Source organism: Hevea brasiliensis, chromosome 7 (genome assembly GCF_030052815.1).
Source record: "Hevea brasiliensis isolate MT/VB/25A 57/8 chromosome 7, ASM3005281v1, whole genome shotgun sequence".
Classification (NCBI taxonomy): Eukaryota; Viridiplantae; Streptophyta; class Magnoliopsida; order Malpighiales; family Euphorbiaceae; genus Hevea; species Hevea brasiliensis.
In genome coordinates, this window is record NC_079499.1 from 42,444,218 (window position 1) to 42,465,939 (window position 21,722).

A 21,722-nucleotide genomic window follows, 5' to 3' on the forward strand; every position below is an offset into this window, starting at 1 on the left:
GTTTCACTAAAGGCGAGGAATTGACTATGAGGAGACTTTCTTGCCTGTTGCCATGCTTAAATCAATTAGGATTCTATTAGCAATAGCTGCATACTATGATTATGAAATTTGGCAGAAGGATGTCAAAACAGCTTTTCTTAATGGATACATTGATGAAAACATTTTCATGGAACAACCTAGGGGTTTTGAATCTCAAGACGGTTGCAAGGTATGCAAGCTAAAGCAATCCATTTATGGGTTAAAACAAACGTCGAGGAGTTGGAACATCTGTTTTGATGAAGCCATTAAGTCATTTGGTTTTATAAAAAATGTGGATGAACCATGTGTATATAAGAAGGTTAGTGATAGTGCTATCACTTTCCTTGTCTTATATGTAGATGATATTCTGTTGATAGGTAATGACATTGGTATGTTGACAACTGTAAAAGTATGGTTGTCAAATAAATTCTCTATGAAAGACTTAGGGGAGGCAACCTATATTCATGGAATTCGCATCTATAAAGATAGAGCGAGAAGAATAATTAGTTTATCCCAAAGTCTATACTTGGAAAAGGTGTTAAAGAGGTTTAACATGCTTAATTCCAAGAGAGGATTCTTTCCAATGAGACATGGTATCTACCTTTCTAAAGAGATGTCTCCAAAGACACCTGAAGAAAGAGATAAAATGGTCAGGATTCCATATGCTTCGGCTATTGGAAGTTTAATGTATGCAATGATGTGTACTAAGCCGGATATCGCATATGCTATTAGTTTGACTAGCAGGAATCTAGGTTTGGAACACTGAATAGCTGTCAAGAATATCCTTAAGTACTTGAGAAGAACTAAGGATTTATTCTTACTTTATGGAGGTGGTGACTTGTGATTGGATGGTTATACTGATTCTGATTTTCAATTAGATATCAATGATAGAAATTCTACCTCTGGGTTTGTGTTCATATGTAATAGAGGTGCTGTTAACAGAGTACGACTACTGATTCCACTACATAGGCTGAGTATATTGCTGCATCAGATGCTGCAAAAGAAGCTGTTTGGATAAAGAAGTTTGTGATAGAACTTGCAGTGGTTCCTTCCATTAAGTTAGCAGTTCCTCTTTACTGCGACAACAATGGAGCGGTCATATAAGCTAAGGAATCTCGGTCTCACCAGAAATCCAAACACATAGAAAGGCGCTACCACATTATCAGAAAGATAGTTGGGCGAGGCGATATAGCCATGCAGAAAATACCATCAGCTGAAAATCCAGCTAATCCATTCATAAACCCTATATCACAAGCTCAGTTAGACCGACATCTTCAGAAGATGGTCTAAGATATTATAATGAATGACTCAAGTGCTAGTGGGAGATTGTTAGTAGTATGCCCTAGAGCATATCATTTTATATGTATCTTGTACATATTTTATTAATAAAAGGAAATTTCACTTTTCCATTTACATAATATATTTATGTGTAATAGAAAAGGTCCATTGATATTTTATCAGAAATTCTATTCTTAAGTTGTTAAGAATATGAGTGACAATATTTCTAGTACAAAGTGTCATAAATTGGTTCATAATCGAGGACACTTTACAAGGGACATGACTTATCCAAAAAGATTGTAATCATATTTGTTCCCAAGGTATTTATATGAGATATAAATAAGATGGAGTGGTGAGTCTCATGCCACATAACAAACATGATAGGCACTTATACATGATAAGTAGGCCGAACCAGTGAAGCTTATGACAGGCACATGGAGTTTACTCTTATCAATGCATTGTCGTATATCATATCAGTGTCTATAATCTTTAGATCTGAGATAACACAGTTATCTTGTATATAGGTGGTTTAAGTTTGATACTGCTTTCACACTTATACTATGTATGGGTATATTGGCATGTGTTGGCTTCTACTAGTTATATATGGAGATAGGTGTTGATCAAGATGGAATCTGTTACCCTAAGCAAATGGAGATAAGATCCTATGTTCATTTAATTGTTCTTGATGTTTCAAGTTCCTGGCCAGGATAGATAGATTTAGTCAAAAAAGAGTTTCTGACAAGAAAATCTAATTAATCAAGAACTGGAATTAAAAGAGAACATAAAGTTCATAGCAAATGGGGTTTGACATTAAACATGACTCCAGCTCGAATTGGGATTTTGTAGTGGAGAGATTCTGGTGCATGGTAACATATGATTGTAGGTTCATTTAAGGAATTCCTTATTACTGATTGGGTGGCCATGGCACACTATGCTAGGTGTCAACCATGGTCTATGAGATGCCTATAATGATTTAGAGAAATCATTTATGGTAAGAAAGTGTTCTAATGATATTAAGAGTTAATATCATATCTCATTGCCAATTAGTGATGAGCCTAGTGAGTCACACACATACATAAGTTAATCATCAAGTAAAATGTGATTTAATTAATTAATTAAAGAGTTTAATTGATTAATTAAATAGGCTTGGTTTGCAATGAGATTGTAAAGTCCCTAGCATGGCTTGAAACCAAATATAAGTAATTGGATGTATAGTAAAAGTTAAATTTATATTTAAAGTGTTTAAATATAAATTTAATTGTGAGAAATTAATTAATAGAGATTAATTAATTAATTTATATTTGATATAAATTGATTAGAAGAGGAGAAATTATGATTTTAGGTTGAGAACTCAAAATTAGAACGTAAGGGTAATTTGGTCATTTCACATGGTGACATGTGGCACCTTGAGATGGTGACACATGGCACCATATAAACTTGCCATTTGTCTTCCTATCATGCATGATGATCAAAGTCAAGATTTAGTCTAGCTTTGACACTTGGCTTAATGAGATTAAGTCAATTAAAAATAAGATGCAATGTGGTGGTGACATGTGGCAAAGGGTTTAAGTGATTAGTTGGCCTAATTATAAAGGGGAAAGAAAGAAGAATTAAAACATAACAATCTCTATTCTCCAGTGTGGCGGTAGCCCATTCTCTCCCTCTCCTCTTCTTACTTTCTCATCAATTCAAAGAGAATCACTCCATTCTCTTTGAATTAAAATTGCTAGGAATTGTTTCTAGCGTCCTATACACATATATACCCTCTCTAAAAGCAAAACCCCAAATTATAATTGGTTGGCAAAGCTTAAGAAGCAAAATTGGGGGCTGCCCCTTGGTGATCTTGGTGTGGACAAGCTAGAGGGACAACACTTGGGGTCCTAGAAGCTTCCTAAAGGTGTCAATTGCATCCATAGTGCATCAAAGAGGTTAGTGCCCAAATTCCTCTTTCAAATTAGGGTTTAATTGAATTAATTTATTAATTCACAATCTTAAATGGAAAATAAAGATCCTAATACATATTAAAAGTGTTTTAATATACAATTGAGCATTAAAATTAATTAGGTACATAAGAGATGTGGCATAATGCATGAAACCCTAAAAGAAAAATTTTTGAAATTCAATGCTCTAATACACCAATTACCATGCTTCCGCTCCTTCAGTATTAGCCCATCTCTAGGTCAGATTTTCTAGGTTCAAGATCTTGATTTTTAAATATTAATCTTCACCTTTCAATCCTTCAATTAATATCTGCAATCAATACTAAGTTGGTACCAACACATAGCATGCATTAAGATCACAAGAAGTTGAATCAAAGAACTAAACTCAAATCCAATAAATAAAACTCAATATTTATCCATAATAACAATTGCAAATGTTACTCTCCTAATTCCAGAATAAAGGAATTACTCACTCATGGTGAGTTCAACAAACATGGAGAAAATAAAATAAAAGAACATAAAGAGTCTGTTTAGAGAATTAGAATAAAAGAATCGAAGAGGAATGATTGCAGTCTTAATCCTTGTGGAAATTCGGCCAAGGATTTCCCTTCTATGCTGGTGTTCTACTCTTCAAGATGGCTGCGGAGGATACAAGTATGAAAAAGATGAAAACTCTTCTAAAAACTCCAAAAAGCTCTGCAAAAAGGTTGAATTAAAAAGGAGAGCCCCCTGTATTGTCGTTTTCTACTTCTATTTATAATAGCTACTCTAGGGTTACGTCTTTAGAATCCCAAAAGCATTAGGAGTCTGTTTGGAGTGTGTAAACAAGAGTTGGAATTCAGATTATGAAATTGGCTGCCACATGGTACACGGCTGTGTGTTACTACACGGCCCAGGGCCTTGTAACTTACTGAAGCTGGATGGTTGTGTCTTGCATTGGCACAGGAGTTTACACGAGTCTGTGCTGGGTACACAGGTCTAGTTACATGGCCTGTGTTCTTCTGTTTTTTGGAGAATTCTTTAAGCTTGTGCCCGATAGAGACTTACATGGCTTTCCATAGCTTACACAAGTCTGATTTCACTACCCGTGTACTTTTACTTCTTCTTTGGCTCTCTGACTTTCGTCTGGCAGTAGGTTACATGGGTCTATGGCTTTGCTTACATGACCCGTGTACTTTGTATCATTGAAGGAGCGGAAGCATGAAAAACATAAGTTTAGATTATTGAAATTCAATATTTTTCATCTAGGGTCACATGCATTATGCAAGATTTATTTTTATCTATTTGATTTCAATAATAAACAGCATATTAAAACTCTTTTAATATATTGTTGGATCTACATTTTCCATTTAAGATTTTAGAATTAACAGATTAATTCATTAGTATTAGTAGTATGCCCTAGAGCATATCATTTAGTATGTGTCTTGTACATATTTTAATTAATAAAAGGCATTTCCACTTTTCCGTTTACATAATATATTTATGTGTAATAGAAAAGGTCCATTGATATTTTGTTAGAAATATTATTCTTAAGTTGTTAAGAATATGAGTGACAATATTTCTAGCATGAAGTATCATAAATAGGTTCACAATCGAGGATACTTCATAATAAGGACATGACTTATCCAGAAAGATTGTATTCATGTTTGTTACCAAGTTATTTATATGAGATATAAATAAGATAGAATGGTGAGTCTCATGCCATATGACAAACATGATAGGCACTTATAAATGATAAGTAGGCCGAACCAGTGACACTTATGACAAGCACATGGAGTTTACTCTTATCAATGTTTTGTCATAAATCATATCAGTGCATATAATCTTTAGACCTGAGATAGCACAGTTATCTTGTATATAGCTAGTTTGAGTTTGATACTGCTTTCATACTTGTACTATGTATGGGTATATGGGCATGTGTTGGCTCCTACTAGTTATATATGGAGGTAGGTGTTGATCAAGATGGAATCTGTTCCTCTAAGTAAATAGAGATAAAATCCTATGTTCATTTAATTTTTCTTGATGTTTCAAATTCCTGGCCAGGACAGATAGATTTATTCGAAAGAGTTTCGATGAGAAAATCTATTAATCAAGAACTACAATGAACAGAGAACATAATATTCATAGCCACTGGAGTTTGACATAAACCATGACTCCAGCTTGATTTGGGTTTTTGTAAATGAGATATTCTAGTGCATGGTAACATATGATTATAGGTTCATTTAAGGTAAACCTTTTTACTAATTGGGTGGCCATGGCATGCTATGCTAGGTGTTAACCATGGTCTATGAGGTTCATAAAATGATTTAGAGAAATCATTTATGGTAAGAAAGAGTTCTGATGATATTAAGAGTTGATATCATTTCTCATTGCCAATTAGTGATGAGCCTAGTAAGTCACACACATACACAAGTTATCACCTAATTAAATATGATTTAATTAATTAATTAAAGAGTTTAATTGATTAATTAAATAGGTTTGGTTTGCAATTAGATTGCAAAGTCCCTAGCATGACTTGAAACCAAATCTAGATTATTGGATGTATAATATAAGTTAAATTTATATTTAAAGTGTTTAAATATGAATTTAATTAATGAGAAATTAATTAATAGAGATTAATTAATTAATTTATATTTGACATAAATTAATTAGAAGAAGAAAAATAATTATTTTGGGTTGAGAACTCAAAATTAAGACACAAGGGCATTTTGGTCATTTTGCAGTGTGACACGTGGCATCATGAGATGGTGACACATGGCATAACGCATAAGCTTGCCAAATGTTTTTTAATCATGTAAGATGATTAAAATCAAGATTAAATATAGGTTTGACACTTGGCACAATTTGATTGGGTCACTTAAACCTAGTGCTAATCAAAGGGTGACATGTGGCAAGGGTTTAATGTGTTAACCTAGCTATTTAAGTGTGGTTATGAAAAGAAAAAATAACTAGCAGCCACACTCCTTTGTCACGCCACTTTGAGGGTTTTTATCTCTTCTTCTTCATCTCTTATCAATTCAAAGAGATTAGCCATCAATCTCTTGAATTAAGAACACTAGAAATTGTTTCTAGTGTCCTGTTTACATCTCTAATCTCTTAAAAGGCAGAACTTGAATTTCTAATTAATGGAAAAGGCTTTAGAGGCTGTTCAAGGGCTGCCATAGGTGTTCTTGGTGTGGACAAGCTAGAGGGACAACATCTGGTGTCCTGAAGATGAATCTCGAAGGCGAAGACACGCTGCAGCACATCAAGAGGTTAGTGTAATCGTTCTTGATTTAATCTAGGGTTCTAAAATTAATCTGATTAATTTTAAAATCTTAAATGGCAAATACAGATCTAAAAACATATTAAAAGAGTTTTAATATGTTGTTATCATTGAAATCAAATAGATAAAAATAAATCTTGCATGATGCATGTGACCCTAGGTGAAAATTTTTGAATTCAATGGTATAAACTTGTGTTTTTCACGCTTCCGTTCCTTCAATTGGTATCAGAGCCACTATATTTGTCATTTAGATTGTTGATTATATAATTTAATTGTGTGTTTGATCATGAGATCTAGTGATCCATTGCTGGTTGGATCAAGAGGTGTGGCGGCACACATGGTGAAGCCACCATTGGTGGCGGCAACAATGGTTCCATGGGTGGTTCAAGGTTTGGCTTTTAATTCTGCAATTGTTGTATGATCTAAGGCCTATTCTTTGACTAATTAAAGTGTTTAATTAGTTGTTTTAATCACACAATTAAATTATGATTCAAATCAGAATTTTAAAAATTGTTTGAATGTGATTCAAATCTGAATTTTAAAAGTTATTTGAATGTGATTCAAATATGAATTTTTAAAGTTGTTTGAATCATATTTAAATCTGATTTTTTAAAATTGATTCAATAAAATTCAGATCTGATTTTTTAAAAAAATATTTGAATGTGATTCAAATCTGATTTTTTAAAAAATGTTTGAATGAGATTCAAATATGAATTTTTGAAGTTGTTTGAATGTGATTCAAATCTGAATTTTTAAATTTGTTTGAATGAGATTCAAATCTGAATTTTTAAATTTATTTGAATCATATTCAAATCTGGATTTTTTAGTTGAATATCAGATATTCAATTTAATTTAAGCATGTATGTTTTATTTAATTGTTAAATGGTGATATGCATGATGGATGATCATGGACTATAAAAGACCAATGTGATTGGATTTAATTCTTTTATGTTTCTTTGGGATTGTAAATTAATTAATTTATTTTAATTTATTTTGGGCATGTATTATTAAGTTTGTAATAATTTTTGGGTTGTAATTTCATTTATTTAAGTTCTTGTAAATTCGCCTTGGTATGCCAATGATTACTTTGTAATATTGGATTGCAAGAAGTTCAAGGAGGTCAAGAGCATTGGTGGGACCAGTGGGAGGAATTCAAGATCAAGTGTTGATTATGTACTCCTTCAGCAACTCTTGTAAAATGAATGAATGAAATGCACCTAGGAATGCCCTGATTCAATTCTTGGTGGCTTAGAATTGAATCCCTTAGAAAGTCCATGATCATACCATATTTACTGCTTATCCATGAATGCATGAGATGTATGGGAATGTATGCAATTATATGATATATGCATGCCAAATGGATAATGTGCAAAGTGAGACCTTAATAGTAAATAGAATGACCATAAAATCTTCCAAACAAATGATTAGGTTGGAAATGCTATAATTAAAGTAATTATAACATAGGCCCTCCATTGGGGCAATTATTTTAAGAAATTTTAAATAGTTGCATAAGATGCAATTAATTTAAGAGATTTTCTTAAGAATAATTGTTAAGCATGAGATGTTGTAAATATGTAAATGGTTTAGTGGCCAATATTGGATGTACCTGAGGACATTAAAATTATTTGCATAATTCCTGGCTCAATGGGATCAACTTAACTAATGCAAGATAAGTCAATAATGGATGTACACAGATTTTGAGCATTAGGGGCTAGGTAAAGGATTGAACCTCACATGAGATGTGATGGGCAAGGAGTTGCTCACTTATAGTTTATTGTAATTCCAATAATGGATGTACCTGAGGATGATCAATAGAATTATAAGAATTCAATCACCCACTAGAAATCCATCCAACTAGGATTTCCGTTTTCTACTTTGGAAGTGTAGGATTCGCTAAGTTAGTGGGAGGACCAATTTGATTAAAAGACCATAATCATTTTGGTTAATTACATGATACATTTACTAATTAATCTGGTTATTTTCTGCAGTTAATTTTCTGATAAAAATGAGCACAAAACAACCACCACCATCCAATATCCTTGCAGATCACAATAGGTTGACAGGACCTAATCTGTCTGATTGGCTAAGAAATTTGAAACTTGTCCTGAACCTTGAACATATAGGATATGTTCTAGATTCAAATGTTCCTGGTCCCTTACCTCCAGAGGCCACACAAGAGGAACATGAAACTTTGGACAAGTGGAAGGAGCATGATATGAGAGCTAAGTGTTACATGCTTGCTTCCATGAGTAATGAGTTACAGAAGCAGCATGGAAACATGCAGAGTGTAAGAGAGATCCTCCTTCACCTACAAGAGTTGTATGGTGAGCATAGCAAAAATGTTAGGTATGAGATATCTAGACAGCTATTCCGTATGAGGATGTCTGAGGGACAGAATGTTGGGGATCATGTCCACAAGATGATTCGGCTGATTGAGCAGTTGGAACATCTTGACTTCAACATGGATTTCCAACTACAGACGGATTTGATCCTTGATCCCTTCACGAGTCTTTTGGGAATTTTGTGACAAATTTCCATATGACTAAACAGGAATGCACCTTAGCTGGTTTACTCAACATGTTGGTTATTGCCCAAAAGAATATGCCAGGCAATAAAGGAAAAGAGGTTGCTTTGATTGCATCTTCTTCTGCTTGAAAGTCCAACAAGAGAAAGGGCAATAAGAAAAGAAACCTCAGATTCCTGGTCCTTCTAAGAAAATAGCTAAACATAAAAGGAAGACCAAAGCTGACAAAGGCAAAGGAAAGTGTTTCCACTGCTAACAGGAAAGTGTTTCCATTGGCAACAGGAAAGTGTTTCCATTGCTAACAGGAAAGTGTTTCCATTGCCAGTAAGAAAGTGTTTCCACTGGCCAGAGTATAGCAATCTAAAAGAATGCAATGCCATGGTGAAAACCAACTCAAGTTCAAAATATATTTGGCACTTAAGGTTATGTCATGTTGCAGAAGATAGGATTGCAAAACTGGAGAAAATGGGGATTTTATCCTCATTGGGCTCTGAGCCTACTCCAACTTGTGAATCTTGCCTTCAGGGCAAAATGACTAGATCACCCTTTGTTGGACAAGGGCTAAGAGCTGAAAATATTTTGGAGCTAATACATAGTGATGTATGTGGTCCATTTAAAGAAATGGCTAGAGGGGGTTTTCATTATTTTATTACCTTTACTGATGATAAATCAAGGTTTGGGTATTTGTATTTGATGAAATACAAACATGAATCCTTTGAAAAGTTCAAAGAATTTAAATCTGAAGTAGAAAATCAAACAGGAAAGAGTATTAAAGCTCTTCGATCAGATCGTGGAGGTGAATATTTGAGTACTGAATTTGATGAATACTTGAAAGAGCATGGCATTGTTTCTCAGCTGACTCCTCCAAGAAAGCCACAGCTGAATGGTGTATCTGAAAGGAGAAATCGTACTCTATTGGATATGGTACGTAGTATGATGAGCTATACTGATATGCCAATCTTCTTTTGGGGATTTGCATTAGAATCAACTTTGTATATTCTGAATAGGATTCCATCAAAATCAGTTTCTTCCACACCTTATGAGATATGGCACGGAAGAAAACCAAGTCTTAAGCATGTTAAGATTTGGGGTTGTCCAGCTTATATCAAAAAGCTGAACACTGATAAATTGGAGGCGGATCGAGAAAAGGTCGATTTGTTGGATATCCAAAAGATAGTTTTGGATATTATTTTTATTTGCCTACTTCACAAAAGGTTGTGATAAGTAGAGATGCCACATTTCTTGAACAACAGTTTGTTTAAGAAGGAGGCAAAGGAAGGCAAATAGAGTTAGAATTGGAAAATTCTGACCAACCAACAGATCAGATGGATATAGATCCATCTAGTCAACCTATACCCGTTAATGAAACATCTACAGCTGTTCCTCGTAGAACAACCAGGGTATCTCACCCACCAGTGAGATATGGTTTTCTTCATGAAGAAGAAGAACAAGAGTTGTCTACTCATGAAGAAGTAGATCATGGAGATGATCCACTTACCTATGAAGAAGCTATATCAGATATAGACTCTTCAAAATGGATTGATGCTATGAAATCCGAGATTGATTCCATGTATAAGAATCAAGTTTGGGATCTTGATGACCCACCTGAAGGTATTGTACCTATAGGGAACAAATGGGTTTTCAAGAAGAAAATTGGTTCTGATGGAAAGGTAGAGACCTATAAGGCAAGGCTAGTAGCGAAAGGGTTTCGCCAAAGGCAAGGAATCGACTATGAGGAGACTTTCTGCTTTGTTGCCATGCTTAAATCAATTAGGATTTTATTAGCAATAGCTGCGTACTATGATTATGAGATTTGGCAGATGGATGTCAAAATAGCTTTTCTCAATTGATACATTGAAGAAAACATTTTCATGGAACAACCTAAGGGATTTGAATCCCAAGATGGTTCCAAGGTATGCAAGCTAAAGCGATCCATTTATGGGTTGAAACAAGCTTCGAGGAGTTGGAACATTCGTTTTGATGAAGCCATTAAATCCTTTGGTTTTATAAAAAATGAGGATGAGCCATGTGTATATAAGAAGGTTAGTGACAGTGCTATCACTTTCCTTGTCTTATATGTAGATGACATACTGTTGATGGGTAATGACACAAGTATGTTGACGACTATAAAGGTATGGTTGTCAAATACATTCTCCATGAAAGACTTAGGGGAGGCAACCTATATTTTTGGGATTCGCATCTATAGAGATAGAGCGAAAAGAATAATTGGTTTATCCCAAAGTCTATACTTGGAAAAGGTGTTAAAGAGGTTTAACGTGCTTGATTCCAAGAGAGGATTGTTACCAGTGAGACATGGTATCCATCTTTCTAAAGAGATGTCTCCAAAGAAACCTGAAGAAAGAGATAAGATGGCCAGGATTCCATATGCTTCGGCTATTGGAAGTTTAATGTATGCAATGTTGTGTACTAGGTCGGATATCGCATATGCTGTTAGTTTGACTAGCAGGTATCAATCCAATCCAGGTTTGGAACACTGGATAGCTGTCAAGAATATCCTTACGTACTTGAGAAGAATTAAGGATTTATTCTTGATTTATGGAGGTGGAGACTTGCAATTGGATGGTTATACTGATTCTGATTTCCAATCAGATATCGATGATAGAAAGTCTACCTCTGGATATGTGTTCATTTGTAATGGAGGTGCAGTCAGTTGGAAGAGTTCCAAACAGAGCACGACTGCAGATTCCACTACAGAGGCTGAGTATATTGCTGCATCAGATGCTACAAAGGAAGCTGTTTGGATAAAAAAGTTCGTGACAGAACTTACAGTAGTTCCTTCCATTGAGTCAGCAGTTCCACTACGCTGTGACAATAATGGAGCAGTCAAACAGGCTAAGGAACCAAGGTCTCACCAAAATCCAAACACATAGAAAGGCACTACCACATTATCAGAGATATAGTTGGGCAAGGCAATGTAGCCATGTAGAAAATAGCATCAGCTGAAAATCCAGCTGATCCATTCACTAAGCCTATGTCACAGACTCAGTTAGACCTACATCTTGAGAAGATAGGTCTAAGATATTGTAATGAATGGCTCTAGTGCTAGTGGGAGATTGTTAGTAGTATGCCCTAGAGCATATCATTTAGTATGTGTCTTGTACATATTTTAATTAATAAAAGGCATTTCCACTTTTCCGTTTACATAATATATTTATGTGTAATAGAAAAGGTCCATTGATATTTTGTTAGAAATATTATTATTAAGTTGTTAAGAATATGAGTGACAATATTTCTAGCACAAAGTATCATAAATAGGTTCACAATCGAGGATACTTCATAATAAGGACATGACTTATCCAGAAAGATTGTATTCATGTTTGTTACCAAGTTATTTATATGAGATATAAATAAGATGGAATGGTGAGTCTCATGCCATATGACAAACATGATAGGCACTTATAAATGATAAGTAGGCCGAACCAGTGACACTTATGACAAGCAAATGGAGTTTACTCTTGTCAATGTTTTGTCATAAATTATATCAGTGCATATAATCTTTAGACCTGAGATAGCACAGTTATCTTGTATATAGCTAGTTTGAGTTTGATACTGCTTTCATACTTGTACTATGTATGGGTATATGGGCATGTGTTGGCTCCTACTAGTTATATATGGAGGTAGGTGTTGATCAAGATGGAATCTGTTCCTCTAAGTAAATAGAGATAAAATCCTATGTTCAATTAATATTTCTTGATTTTTCAAGTTCTGGCAGACAGATAGATTTATTGAGAAAGAGTTTACGATGAGAAAATCTTTTAATCAAGAACTGGAATTAAAAGAGAACATAATATTCATAGCAAATGGAGTTTGACATAAACCATGACTCCAACTTGAGTTGGGATTTTGTAACAGAGAGATTCTAGTGCATGGTAACATATGATTATAGGTTCATTTAAGGTAAACCTTATTACTAATTGGGTGGCCATGGCATGCTATGCTAGGTGTTAACCATGGTCTATGAGGTTCATAAAATGATTTAGAGAAATCATTTATGGTAAGAAAGAGTTCTGATGATATTAAGAGTTGATATCATTTCTCATTGCCAATTAGTGATGAGCCTAGTAAGTCACACACATACACAAGTTATCACCTAATTAAATATGATTTAATTAATTAATTAAAGAGTTTAATTGATTAATTAAATAGGTTTGGTTTGCAATTAGATTGCAAAGTCCCTAGCATGACTTGAAACCAAATCTAGATTATTGGATGTATAATATAAGTTAAATTTATATTTAAAGTGTTGAAAATGAATTTAATTAATGAGAAATTAATTAATAGAGATTAATTAATTAATTTATATTTGATATAAATTAATTAGAAGAAGAAAAATAATTATTTTGGGTTGAGAACTCAAAATTAAGACACAGGGGCATTTTGGTCATTTTGCAGTGTGACACGTGGCATCATGAGATGGTGACACGTGGCATCATGAGATAAGCTTGCCAAATGTTTTTTAATCATGTAAGATGATTAAAATCAAGATTAAATATAGGTTTGACACTTGGCACAATTTGATTGGGTCACTTAAACCTAGAGCTAATCAAAGGGTGACATGTGGCAAGGGTTTAATGTGTTAACCTAGCTATTTAAGTGTGGTTATAAAAAGAAAAAATAACTAGCAGCCACACTCCTTTGTCACGCCACTTTGAGGGTTTTTATCTCTTCTTCTTCATCTCTTATCAATTCAAAGAGATTAGCCATCAATCTCTTGAATTAAGAACACTAGAAATTGTTTCTAGTGTCCTGTTTACATCTCTAATCTCTTAAAAGGCAGAACTTGAATTTCTAATTAATAGAAAAGGCTTTAGAGGCTGTTCAAGGGCTGCCATAGGTGTTCTTGGTGTGGACAAGCTAGATGAACAACATCTGGTGTCCTGAAGACGAATCTCAAAGGCGAAGACACGCTGCAGCACATTAAGAGGTTAGTGTAATCGTTCTTAATTTAATCTAGGGTTCTAAAATTAATCTGATTAATTTTAAAATCTTAAATGGCAAATACAGATCCAAAAACATATTAAAAAAGTTTTAATATGTTGTTTATCATTGAAATCAAATAGATAAAAATAAATCTTGCATGATGCATGTGACCCTAGGTGAAAATTTTTGAATTCAATGGTATAAACTTGTGTTTTTCACGCTTCCGTTCCTTCAATTAGAACCCTATATTAGATCAAGAATAAGTGCATTAACCTTTTAATGCACTGCAATGTGTTTGGCACCTTCGGGATGCGTCTAGGACACTAGATGTTGTCCGTCTAGCTTGTCCACACCAAGATCACCAATGGCAGCCCTTGAACAGCTTCTAAAGCTTTTTCTATAAATTAGAAAATCAAGTTTTACCTTTTGAGAGATTACAGATGTAAACAGGACACTAGAAACGATTTTTAGTTTTTTTAATTCAAGAGATTATTTGCTAATCTCTTTGAATTGATGAGAGATGAAGAAGAAGAGAAGGGAGATGCAGCCAAGGGTGGCAGCACCAAATATATGAATGGCAGCTTATATTTTTTCTCTTCATCCTATTCCTTAGATAGCTAGGTCACCACTTAAAACCCTTGCCACATGTCACCTTTGATTAGCTCTAGGTTTAATTGACCCAATCACATTGTGCCAAGTGTCAAACCTATATTTAATCTTGACTTTGATCATCTTACATAATTAAAAGACATATGGCAAGCTTATGTGTAGTGCCATGTGTCACCATCTCATGTTGCCACATGTCACCCTGTGAAATGACCAAAATACCCCTATGTCTTAATTTTGAGTTCTCAACCCAAAATAATTATTTCTCTTCTTCTAATCAATTTATATCAAATATAAATTAATTAATTAATCTCTATTAATTAATTTCTCATTAATTAAATTCATATTTAAATACTTTAAATATAAATTTAACTTATACTATACATCCAATAACCTAGATTTGGTTTCAAGCCATGCTAGGGACTTTGCAATCTAATTGGAAACCAAACTAATTTAACTAATCAATTAAACTCTTTAATTAATTAATTAAATCATATTTAATTTGGTGATTACTTGTGTATGTGTGTTACTTACTAAGCTCATCACTAATTGGCAATGAGACATGATACCAACTCTTAATATCATCAAAACTCTTTCTTACCATAAATGATTTCTCTAAATCATTTTATGCACCTCATAGATTATGGTTAACACCTAGCATAGCATGCCATGGCCACCCAATTAGTAATAAGGTTTACCTTAAATGAACCTATAATCATATGTTACCATGCACTAGAATCTCTCTGTTACAAAATCCCAATTCGAGATGGAGTCATGGTTTGTGTCAAACCCCATTTGCTGTGAATATTATATTCTCTTTTAATTCTAGTTCTTGATTAAAAAGATTTTCTCATCAGAAACTCTTTTCTAATTAAATCTATTTGTCCTGACCAGGAACTTGAAACATCAAGAACAATTAAAAGAATATAAGATTTTATCCCTATTTACTTAGAGGAACAGATTCCATCTTGATAAAAACCTACCTCCATATATAACTAGTAGGAGCCAACACATGCCCATATACCCATACACAGTACAAGTATGAAAGTAGTATCAAACTCAAACCATTTATATATAAGATGACTATGCTATCTCAGGTCTAAAGATTATATGCGCTGATATGATTTATGACAATACATTGACAAGAGTAAACTCCATGTGCTTGTCATAAATGTCACTGGTTCGGCCTAATTATCATGTATAAGTGCTTATCGTGTTTGTTATATGGCATGAGACTTACCATTTCATCTTATTCATATCTCATATAAATAACTTGGGAACAAACATGAATACAATCTTACTGGATAAGTCATGTCTTTATTATGAAGTATCATCGATTGTGAACTTATTTATGACACTTTGTGCTAGAAATACTGTCACTCATATTCTTAGTAACTTAGGAATAGAATTTCTAACAAAATATCAATGGACCTTTTATATTACACATAAATATATTATGTAAATGGAAAAGTGAAAATCCCTTTTTTTAATAAAAACATGTACAATATATACACTAAATGATATGCTATAGGGCATACTACTAATAATCTCCCATTAGCACTAGAACCATTCATTACAACATCTTAGACCCATCTTGTCAAGATGTCGGTCTAGTTGAGGTTGTGACATAGGCTTACTGAATGGATCAGTTGGATTTTTAGCTAATGCTATTTTCTACATGGCTACATCGCCTCGTCCAACTATTTCTCTGATAATGTGGTAGCGCCTTTCTATGTGTTTGGATTTCTGGTGAGACTGGGGTTCCTTAGCCTATATGACTACTCCATTGTTGTCATAGTGAAGTAGAACTACTGACTCAATGGAAGGAACTATTGCAAGTTCTGTCACGAACTTCTTTATCCAAATAGCTTCCTTTGCAGCATCTGATGCAACAATATACTCAGCCTTGGTAGTGGAATCTATAGTCGTACTCTGTTTGGAAGTCTTCCAACTGACTACACCTCCATTACAAATGAACACATACCCAGAGGTAGACTTTCTATCATTGATATCTGATTGGAAATCAGAATCAGTATAACCATCCAGTTACAAGTCTCCACCTCCATATATCAAGAATAAATCCTTAGATCTTCTCAAGTACTTAAGGATATTCTTGACAGCTATCCAATGTTCCAAACTTGGATTTGATTAATACCTACAGCATATGCAATATCCAGCCTAGTACACAATATTGTATACATCAAAGATCCAATAACCGAAGCATATAGAATCCTGACCATTTTATCTCTTTCTTTAAGTATCTTTGGAGACATCTCTTTAGAAAGGTGGATACCATGTCTCACTGGTAACAATCCTCTCTTGGAATCAAGCATGTCTTTAACACCTTTTCAAAGTATAGACTTTGGGATAAACCAATTATTCTTTTCGCTCTATCTCTATAGATGTGAATCCCAAGAATATATGTTGCCTCCCCTAAGTCTTTCATGGAGAATGTATTTGACAACCATACCTTTACAGTTGTCAACATACCTGTGTCATTACCCATAAACAAAATGTCATCCACATATAAGACAAGGAAAATGACATTACTATCACTAACCTTCTTATATACATATGCCTCATCCTCATTTTTTATAAAACCAAATGACTTAATGGCTTCATCAAAACGGATGTTCCAACTCCTCAAAGCATGTTTCAACCCATAAATGGATCGCTTTAGCTTGCATACCTTGGAACCATCTTGGGATTCAAAACTCCTAGGTTGTTCCATGAAAATGTTTTCTTCAATGTATCCATTGAGAAAAGCTATTTTGACATCCATCTGCCAAATCTCATAATCATAGTATGCAGCTATTGCTAATAGAATCCTAATTAATTTTAGCATGGCTACAGATGAGAAAGTCTCCTCATAGTCGATTCCTTGCCTTTGGCGAAACCCTTTTGCTACTAGCCTTGCCTTATAGGTCTCTACTTTTCTATCAGAACCAATTTTCTTCTTGAAAACCCATTTGTTCCCTGTAGGTACAATACCTTCAGGAGGGTCAACAAGATCCCAAACTTGATTCTTATACATGGAATCAATCTCAAATTTCATAGCATCAATCCATTTTGAAGAGTTTATATCTGATATAGTTTCTTCATAGGTAAGTGAATCATCTCCATGATCTATTTCTTCATGAGTAGATAACTCTTATTCTTCTTCATGAAGGAAACCATATCTCACTGGTGGGTGAGATACCCTGGTTGTTGTACAAGGAACAGCTGTAGATATTTCATCAATAGGTGTAGGTTGACTAGATGGATCTATATCCATCTAATCTGTTGGTTGGTCAGAATTCGCCAATTCCAATTCTATTTGCCTTCCTTTGCTTCCTTTTTGAACAAACTGTTGTTCAAGAAATGTGGCATTTCTACTTACCATAACCTTTCGTGATGTAGCCAAATAAAAATAATATCCAAAACTATCTTTTGGATATACAACAAATCGACCTTTTTCTGATCTGGTTTCCAATTTATCAGTGTTTAGCTTTTTAACATAAGCTGGATAACCCCAAATCTTAACATGCTTAAGACTTGGTTTTCTTTCATGCCATATCTCATAAGGTGTTGAAGATACTGATTTTGATGGACTCCTATTCCGAATATACAAAGTTGATTCTAATGCAAATCCCCAAAAAGAGATTGGCATATCAGTATAGCTCATCATACTACGTACTGTAACACCCCTCACCCGACTATAGTGTAGCCGAGCAAGGCGTGCTACAATCGGTGCCGGAGCACCCTAACTTATCAACCTTTATTTTTTTTAAATAATTTTGAATTTGTTTAATTTAATATCAATTATTTTTCGACGGAGAAACCAGCGGAGTTTCCCTTATTTTATTATCGTTTGGCGTATTTCAATATTCACCTGTTTGAAATTCAACAATATTTTCAAAATAAAATCTTATCTATGCTAATCATAATTATCTCATCAATCATTCTCATAATTTTCTCATATTTCAAATCTCATCCATACATTTCAATTTTATAATCATTTCCATACATTTCCATTCATACTCAATTCATATGTAAACATTCTCAAATTACATAAGCAAAATTTTCAAATTTCCTTAATTTACATAATTTACAAAATAATTACAAAATTTCATAATTTACATGATATATAAAATTAATTACATATGAAAAAGCTAATTAATTAATAGGAATGCGTATAAATGTAACACCCCTCACCCAATTACAGTGTAGCCGAGCAAGGCGTGCTACAATCGGTGCCGGAGCACCCTAACTTATCTTACTTTATTTTTTTAAATAATTTTGAATTTGTTTAATTTAATATCAATTATTTTTCGACGGAGAAACCAGCGGATTTTTCCCTATTTTATTATCGTTTGGCGTATTTCAATATTCACCTGTTTGAAATTCAACAATATTTCCAAAATAAAATCTTTTCCATGCTAATCATAATTATCTCATCAATCATTCTCATAATTTTCTCATATTTAAAATCTCATCCATACATTTCAATTTCATAATCATTTCCATACATTTCCATTCATACTCAATTCATATGTAAACACTCTCAAATTACATAAGCAAAATTTTTAAATTTCCTTAATTTACATAATTTACAAAATAATTACAAAATTTCATAATTTACATGATATATAAATTAATTACATATGAAAAAGCTAACTAATTAATAGGAATGCGGTGTAAATTAATTAATTAGCTTTTTCATATGTAATTAATTTATATATCATGTAAATTATGAAATTTTGTAATTATTTTGTAAATTATGTAAATTAAGGAAATTTGAAAATTTTGCTTATGTAATTTGAGAGTGTTTACATATGAATTGAGTATGAATGGAAATGTATGGAAATGATTATGAAATTGAAATGTATGGATGAGATTTGAAATATGAGAAAATTATGAGAATGATTGATGAGATAATTATAATTAGCATGGATAAGATTTTATTTTGGAAATATTATTGAATTTCAAACAGGTGAATATTGAAAATACGCCAAACGATAATAAAATAGGGGAAACTCCGCTAGTTTTTCCGTCGAAAAATAATTGATATTAAATTAAACAAATTCAAAATTATTTAAAAAAAATAAAGTAAGATAAGTTAGGGTGCTCCGGCACCGATTATAACACGCCTTGCTCGGCTACACTGTAGTCGGGTGATGGGTGTTATACGTACCATATCTAATAGGGTACAATTTCTCCTTTGAAATACACCATTCAACTGTGGTGTTCCTCGAGGATTCAGCTAGGAAACAATGCCGTGCTCTCTCAAGTTTTCATCAAATTCAGTACTCAAGTATTCACCTCCATGATCTGATCGAAGAGCTTTAATACTCTTTCCTATTTGATTTTCTACTTCAGATTTAAATTTTTTGAACTTTTCAAAGGATTCATGTTTGTATTTCATCAAATACAAATACCCAAACCTTGATTTATCATCAGTAAAGGTAATAAAGTAATGAAAACCACCTCTAGCCATTTCTTTAAATGGACCACATACATCACTATGTATTAGCTCCAAAATATTTTCAGCTCTTAGCCCTTATCCTACAAAGGGTGATCTAGTCATTTTGTCCTGAAGGCAAGATTCACAAGTTGGAGTAGGCTCAGAGCCCAATGAAAATAGAATCCCCATTTTCTCCAGTTTTGCAATCCTATCTTTTACAACATGACATAACCTTAAGTGCCAAATATATTTTGAACTTGAGTTGATTTTCACCATGGCATTGCATTTATTTAGATCACTTGCATTCATTTTGTGTTTGTCATTATTATCCAAATAATAAAGACCATCATTCATGTAACCTGAACCAACATATTTATTTTCAAAATAAATATTGCAAACATTATCTATGAACTGAAATTCATAGCCATTTCTAGCCAAACTAGATATAGAAATGATGTTCTTAAAAGCATCAGGTACATATAAAATATTATCCAAACACAAAAAAATGTCCTGACATGTAAAAAGATTTATATCCTATGGCTAAGGCTTCAATAGTTGAGCCATCTCCAATCCGGAGTCTAACATCTCGAGAATGCAAGCTGCTACTATTTGCTAGTTCCTGCATATCATAAGAAAAGTAAGAACTGGCACCAGTATCTAAAACCCAAGCTATAGATGAACTATGAGTATCATCAGAATCTAAATAACAAAATATGGACATACTTTCTGAAGGTATATCCTTCTTGTCCTTCAGAGGAGCAATATACTCTAGGCAGTTCCTTTTCCAGTGCCTATCCTTCTGGCAGTGGAAACACTTTGCTTTGCCTCCATTAGCTGTAGTCTTCCCTTTCTTTTTAGTTATTTTCTTGGAAGGACCAGGAATCTGAGGTTTCTTTTTCTTATTACCCTTCTTCTTGTTGGACTTTCTAGCAGAAGAAAATGCAATCAAAGCTACCTCTTTTCCTTTATTGCCCATCATATTCTTTTGGGCAATAACCAGCATGTTGAGTAAATCAGCCAAGGTGCATTCCTGCTTAGTCATATGGAAATTTGTCACAAAATTCCCAAATGGCTCAAGAACGGACTGAAGGATCAAATTCGTCTATAATTGGAAATCCATGTTAAAGTCAAGATGTTCCAGCTGCTTAATCAGCTGAATCATCTTGTGGACATGATCCCCAACATTCTGTCCCTCAGACATCCTCATGCGGAATAGCTATCTAGATATCTCATACCTGGCATTCCTGCTGTGCTCACCATACAACTCTTGTAGGTGAAGGATGATCTCACTCACACTCTGCATGTTCTCATGCTGCTTCTATAACTCATTAGTCATGGAAGCAAGCATGTAACACTTAGCTCTCATATCATGCTCCTTCCACTCGTCCAAAGTTTCATGTTTCTCTTGAGTGGCCTCTGGAGGTAAGGGACCAAGAACATTTGAGTCTATAACATATCCTTTATGTTCAAGGTTCAAGACAAGTTTCAAATTTCTTAGCCAATCAGACAGATTAGGTCCTGTCAACCTATTGCGATCAAGTATGCTTACAAAGATATTGGATGGTGGTGGTTGTTCTGTGCTCATTATTATCAGAAAATTAACTAAAGAAAATAACCAGATTAATAAGTAAATGTATCAAGTAATTAACCAAAATGATTATGGTCTTTTAATCAAATTGGTCCTCCCATTAACTTAGCGAATCCTAC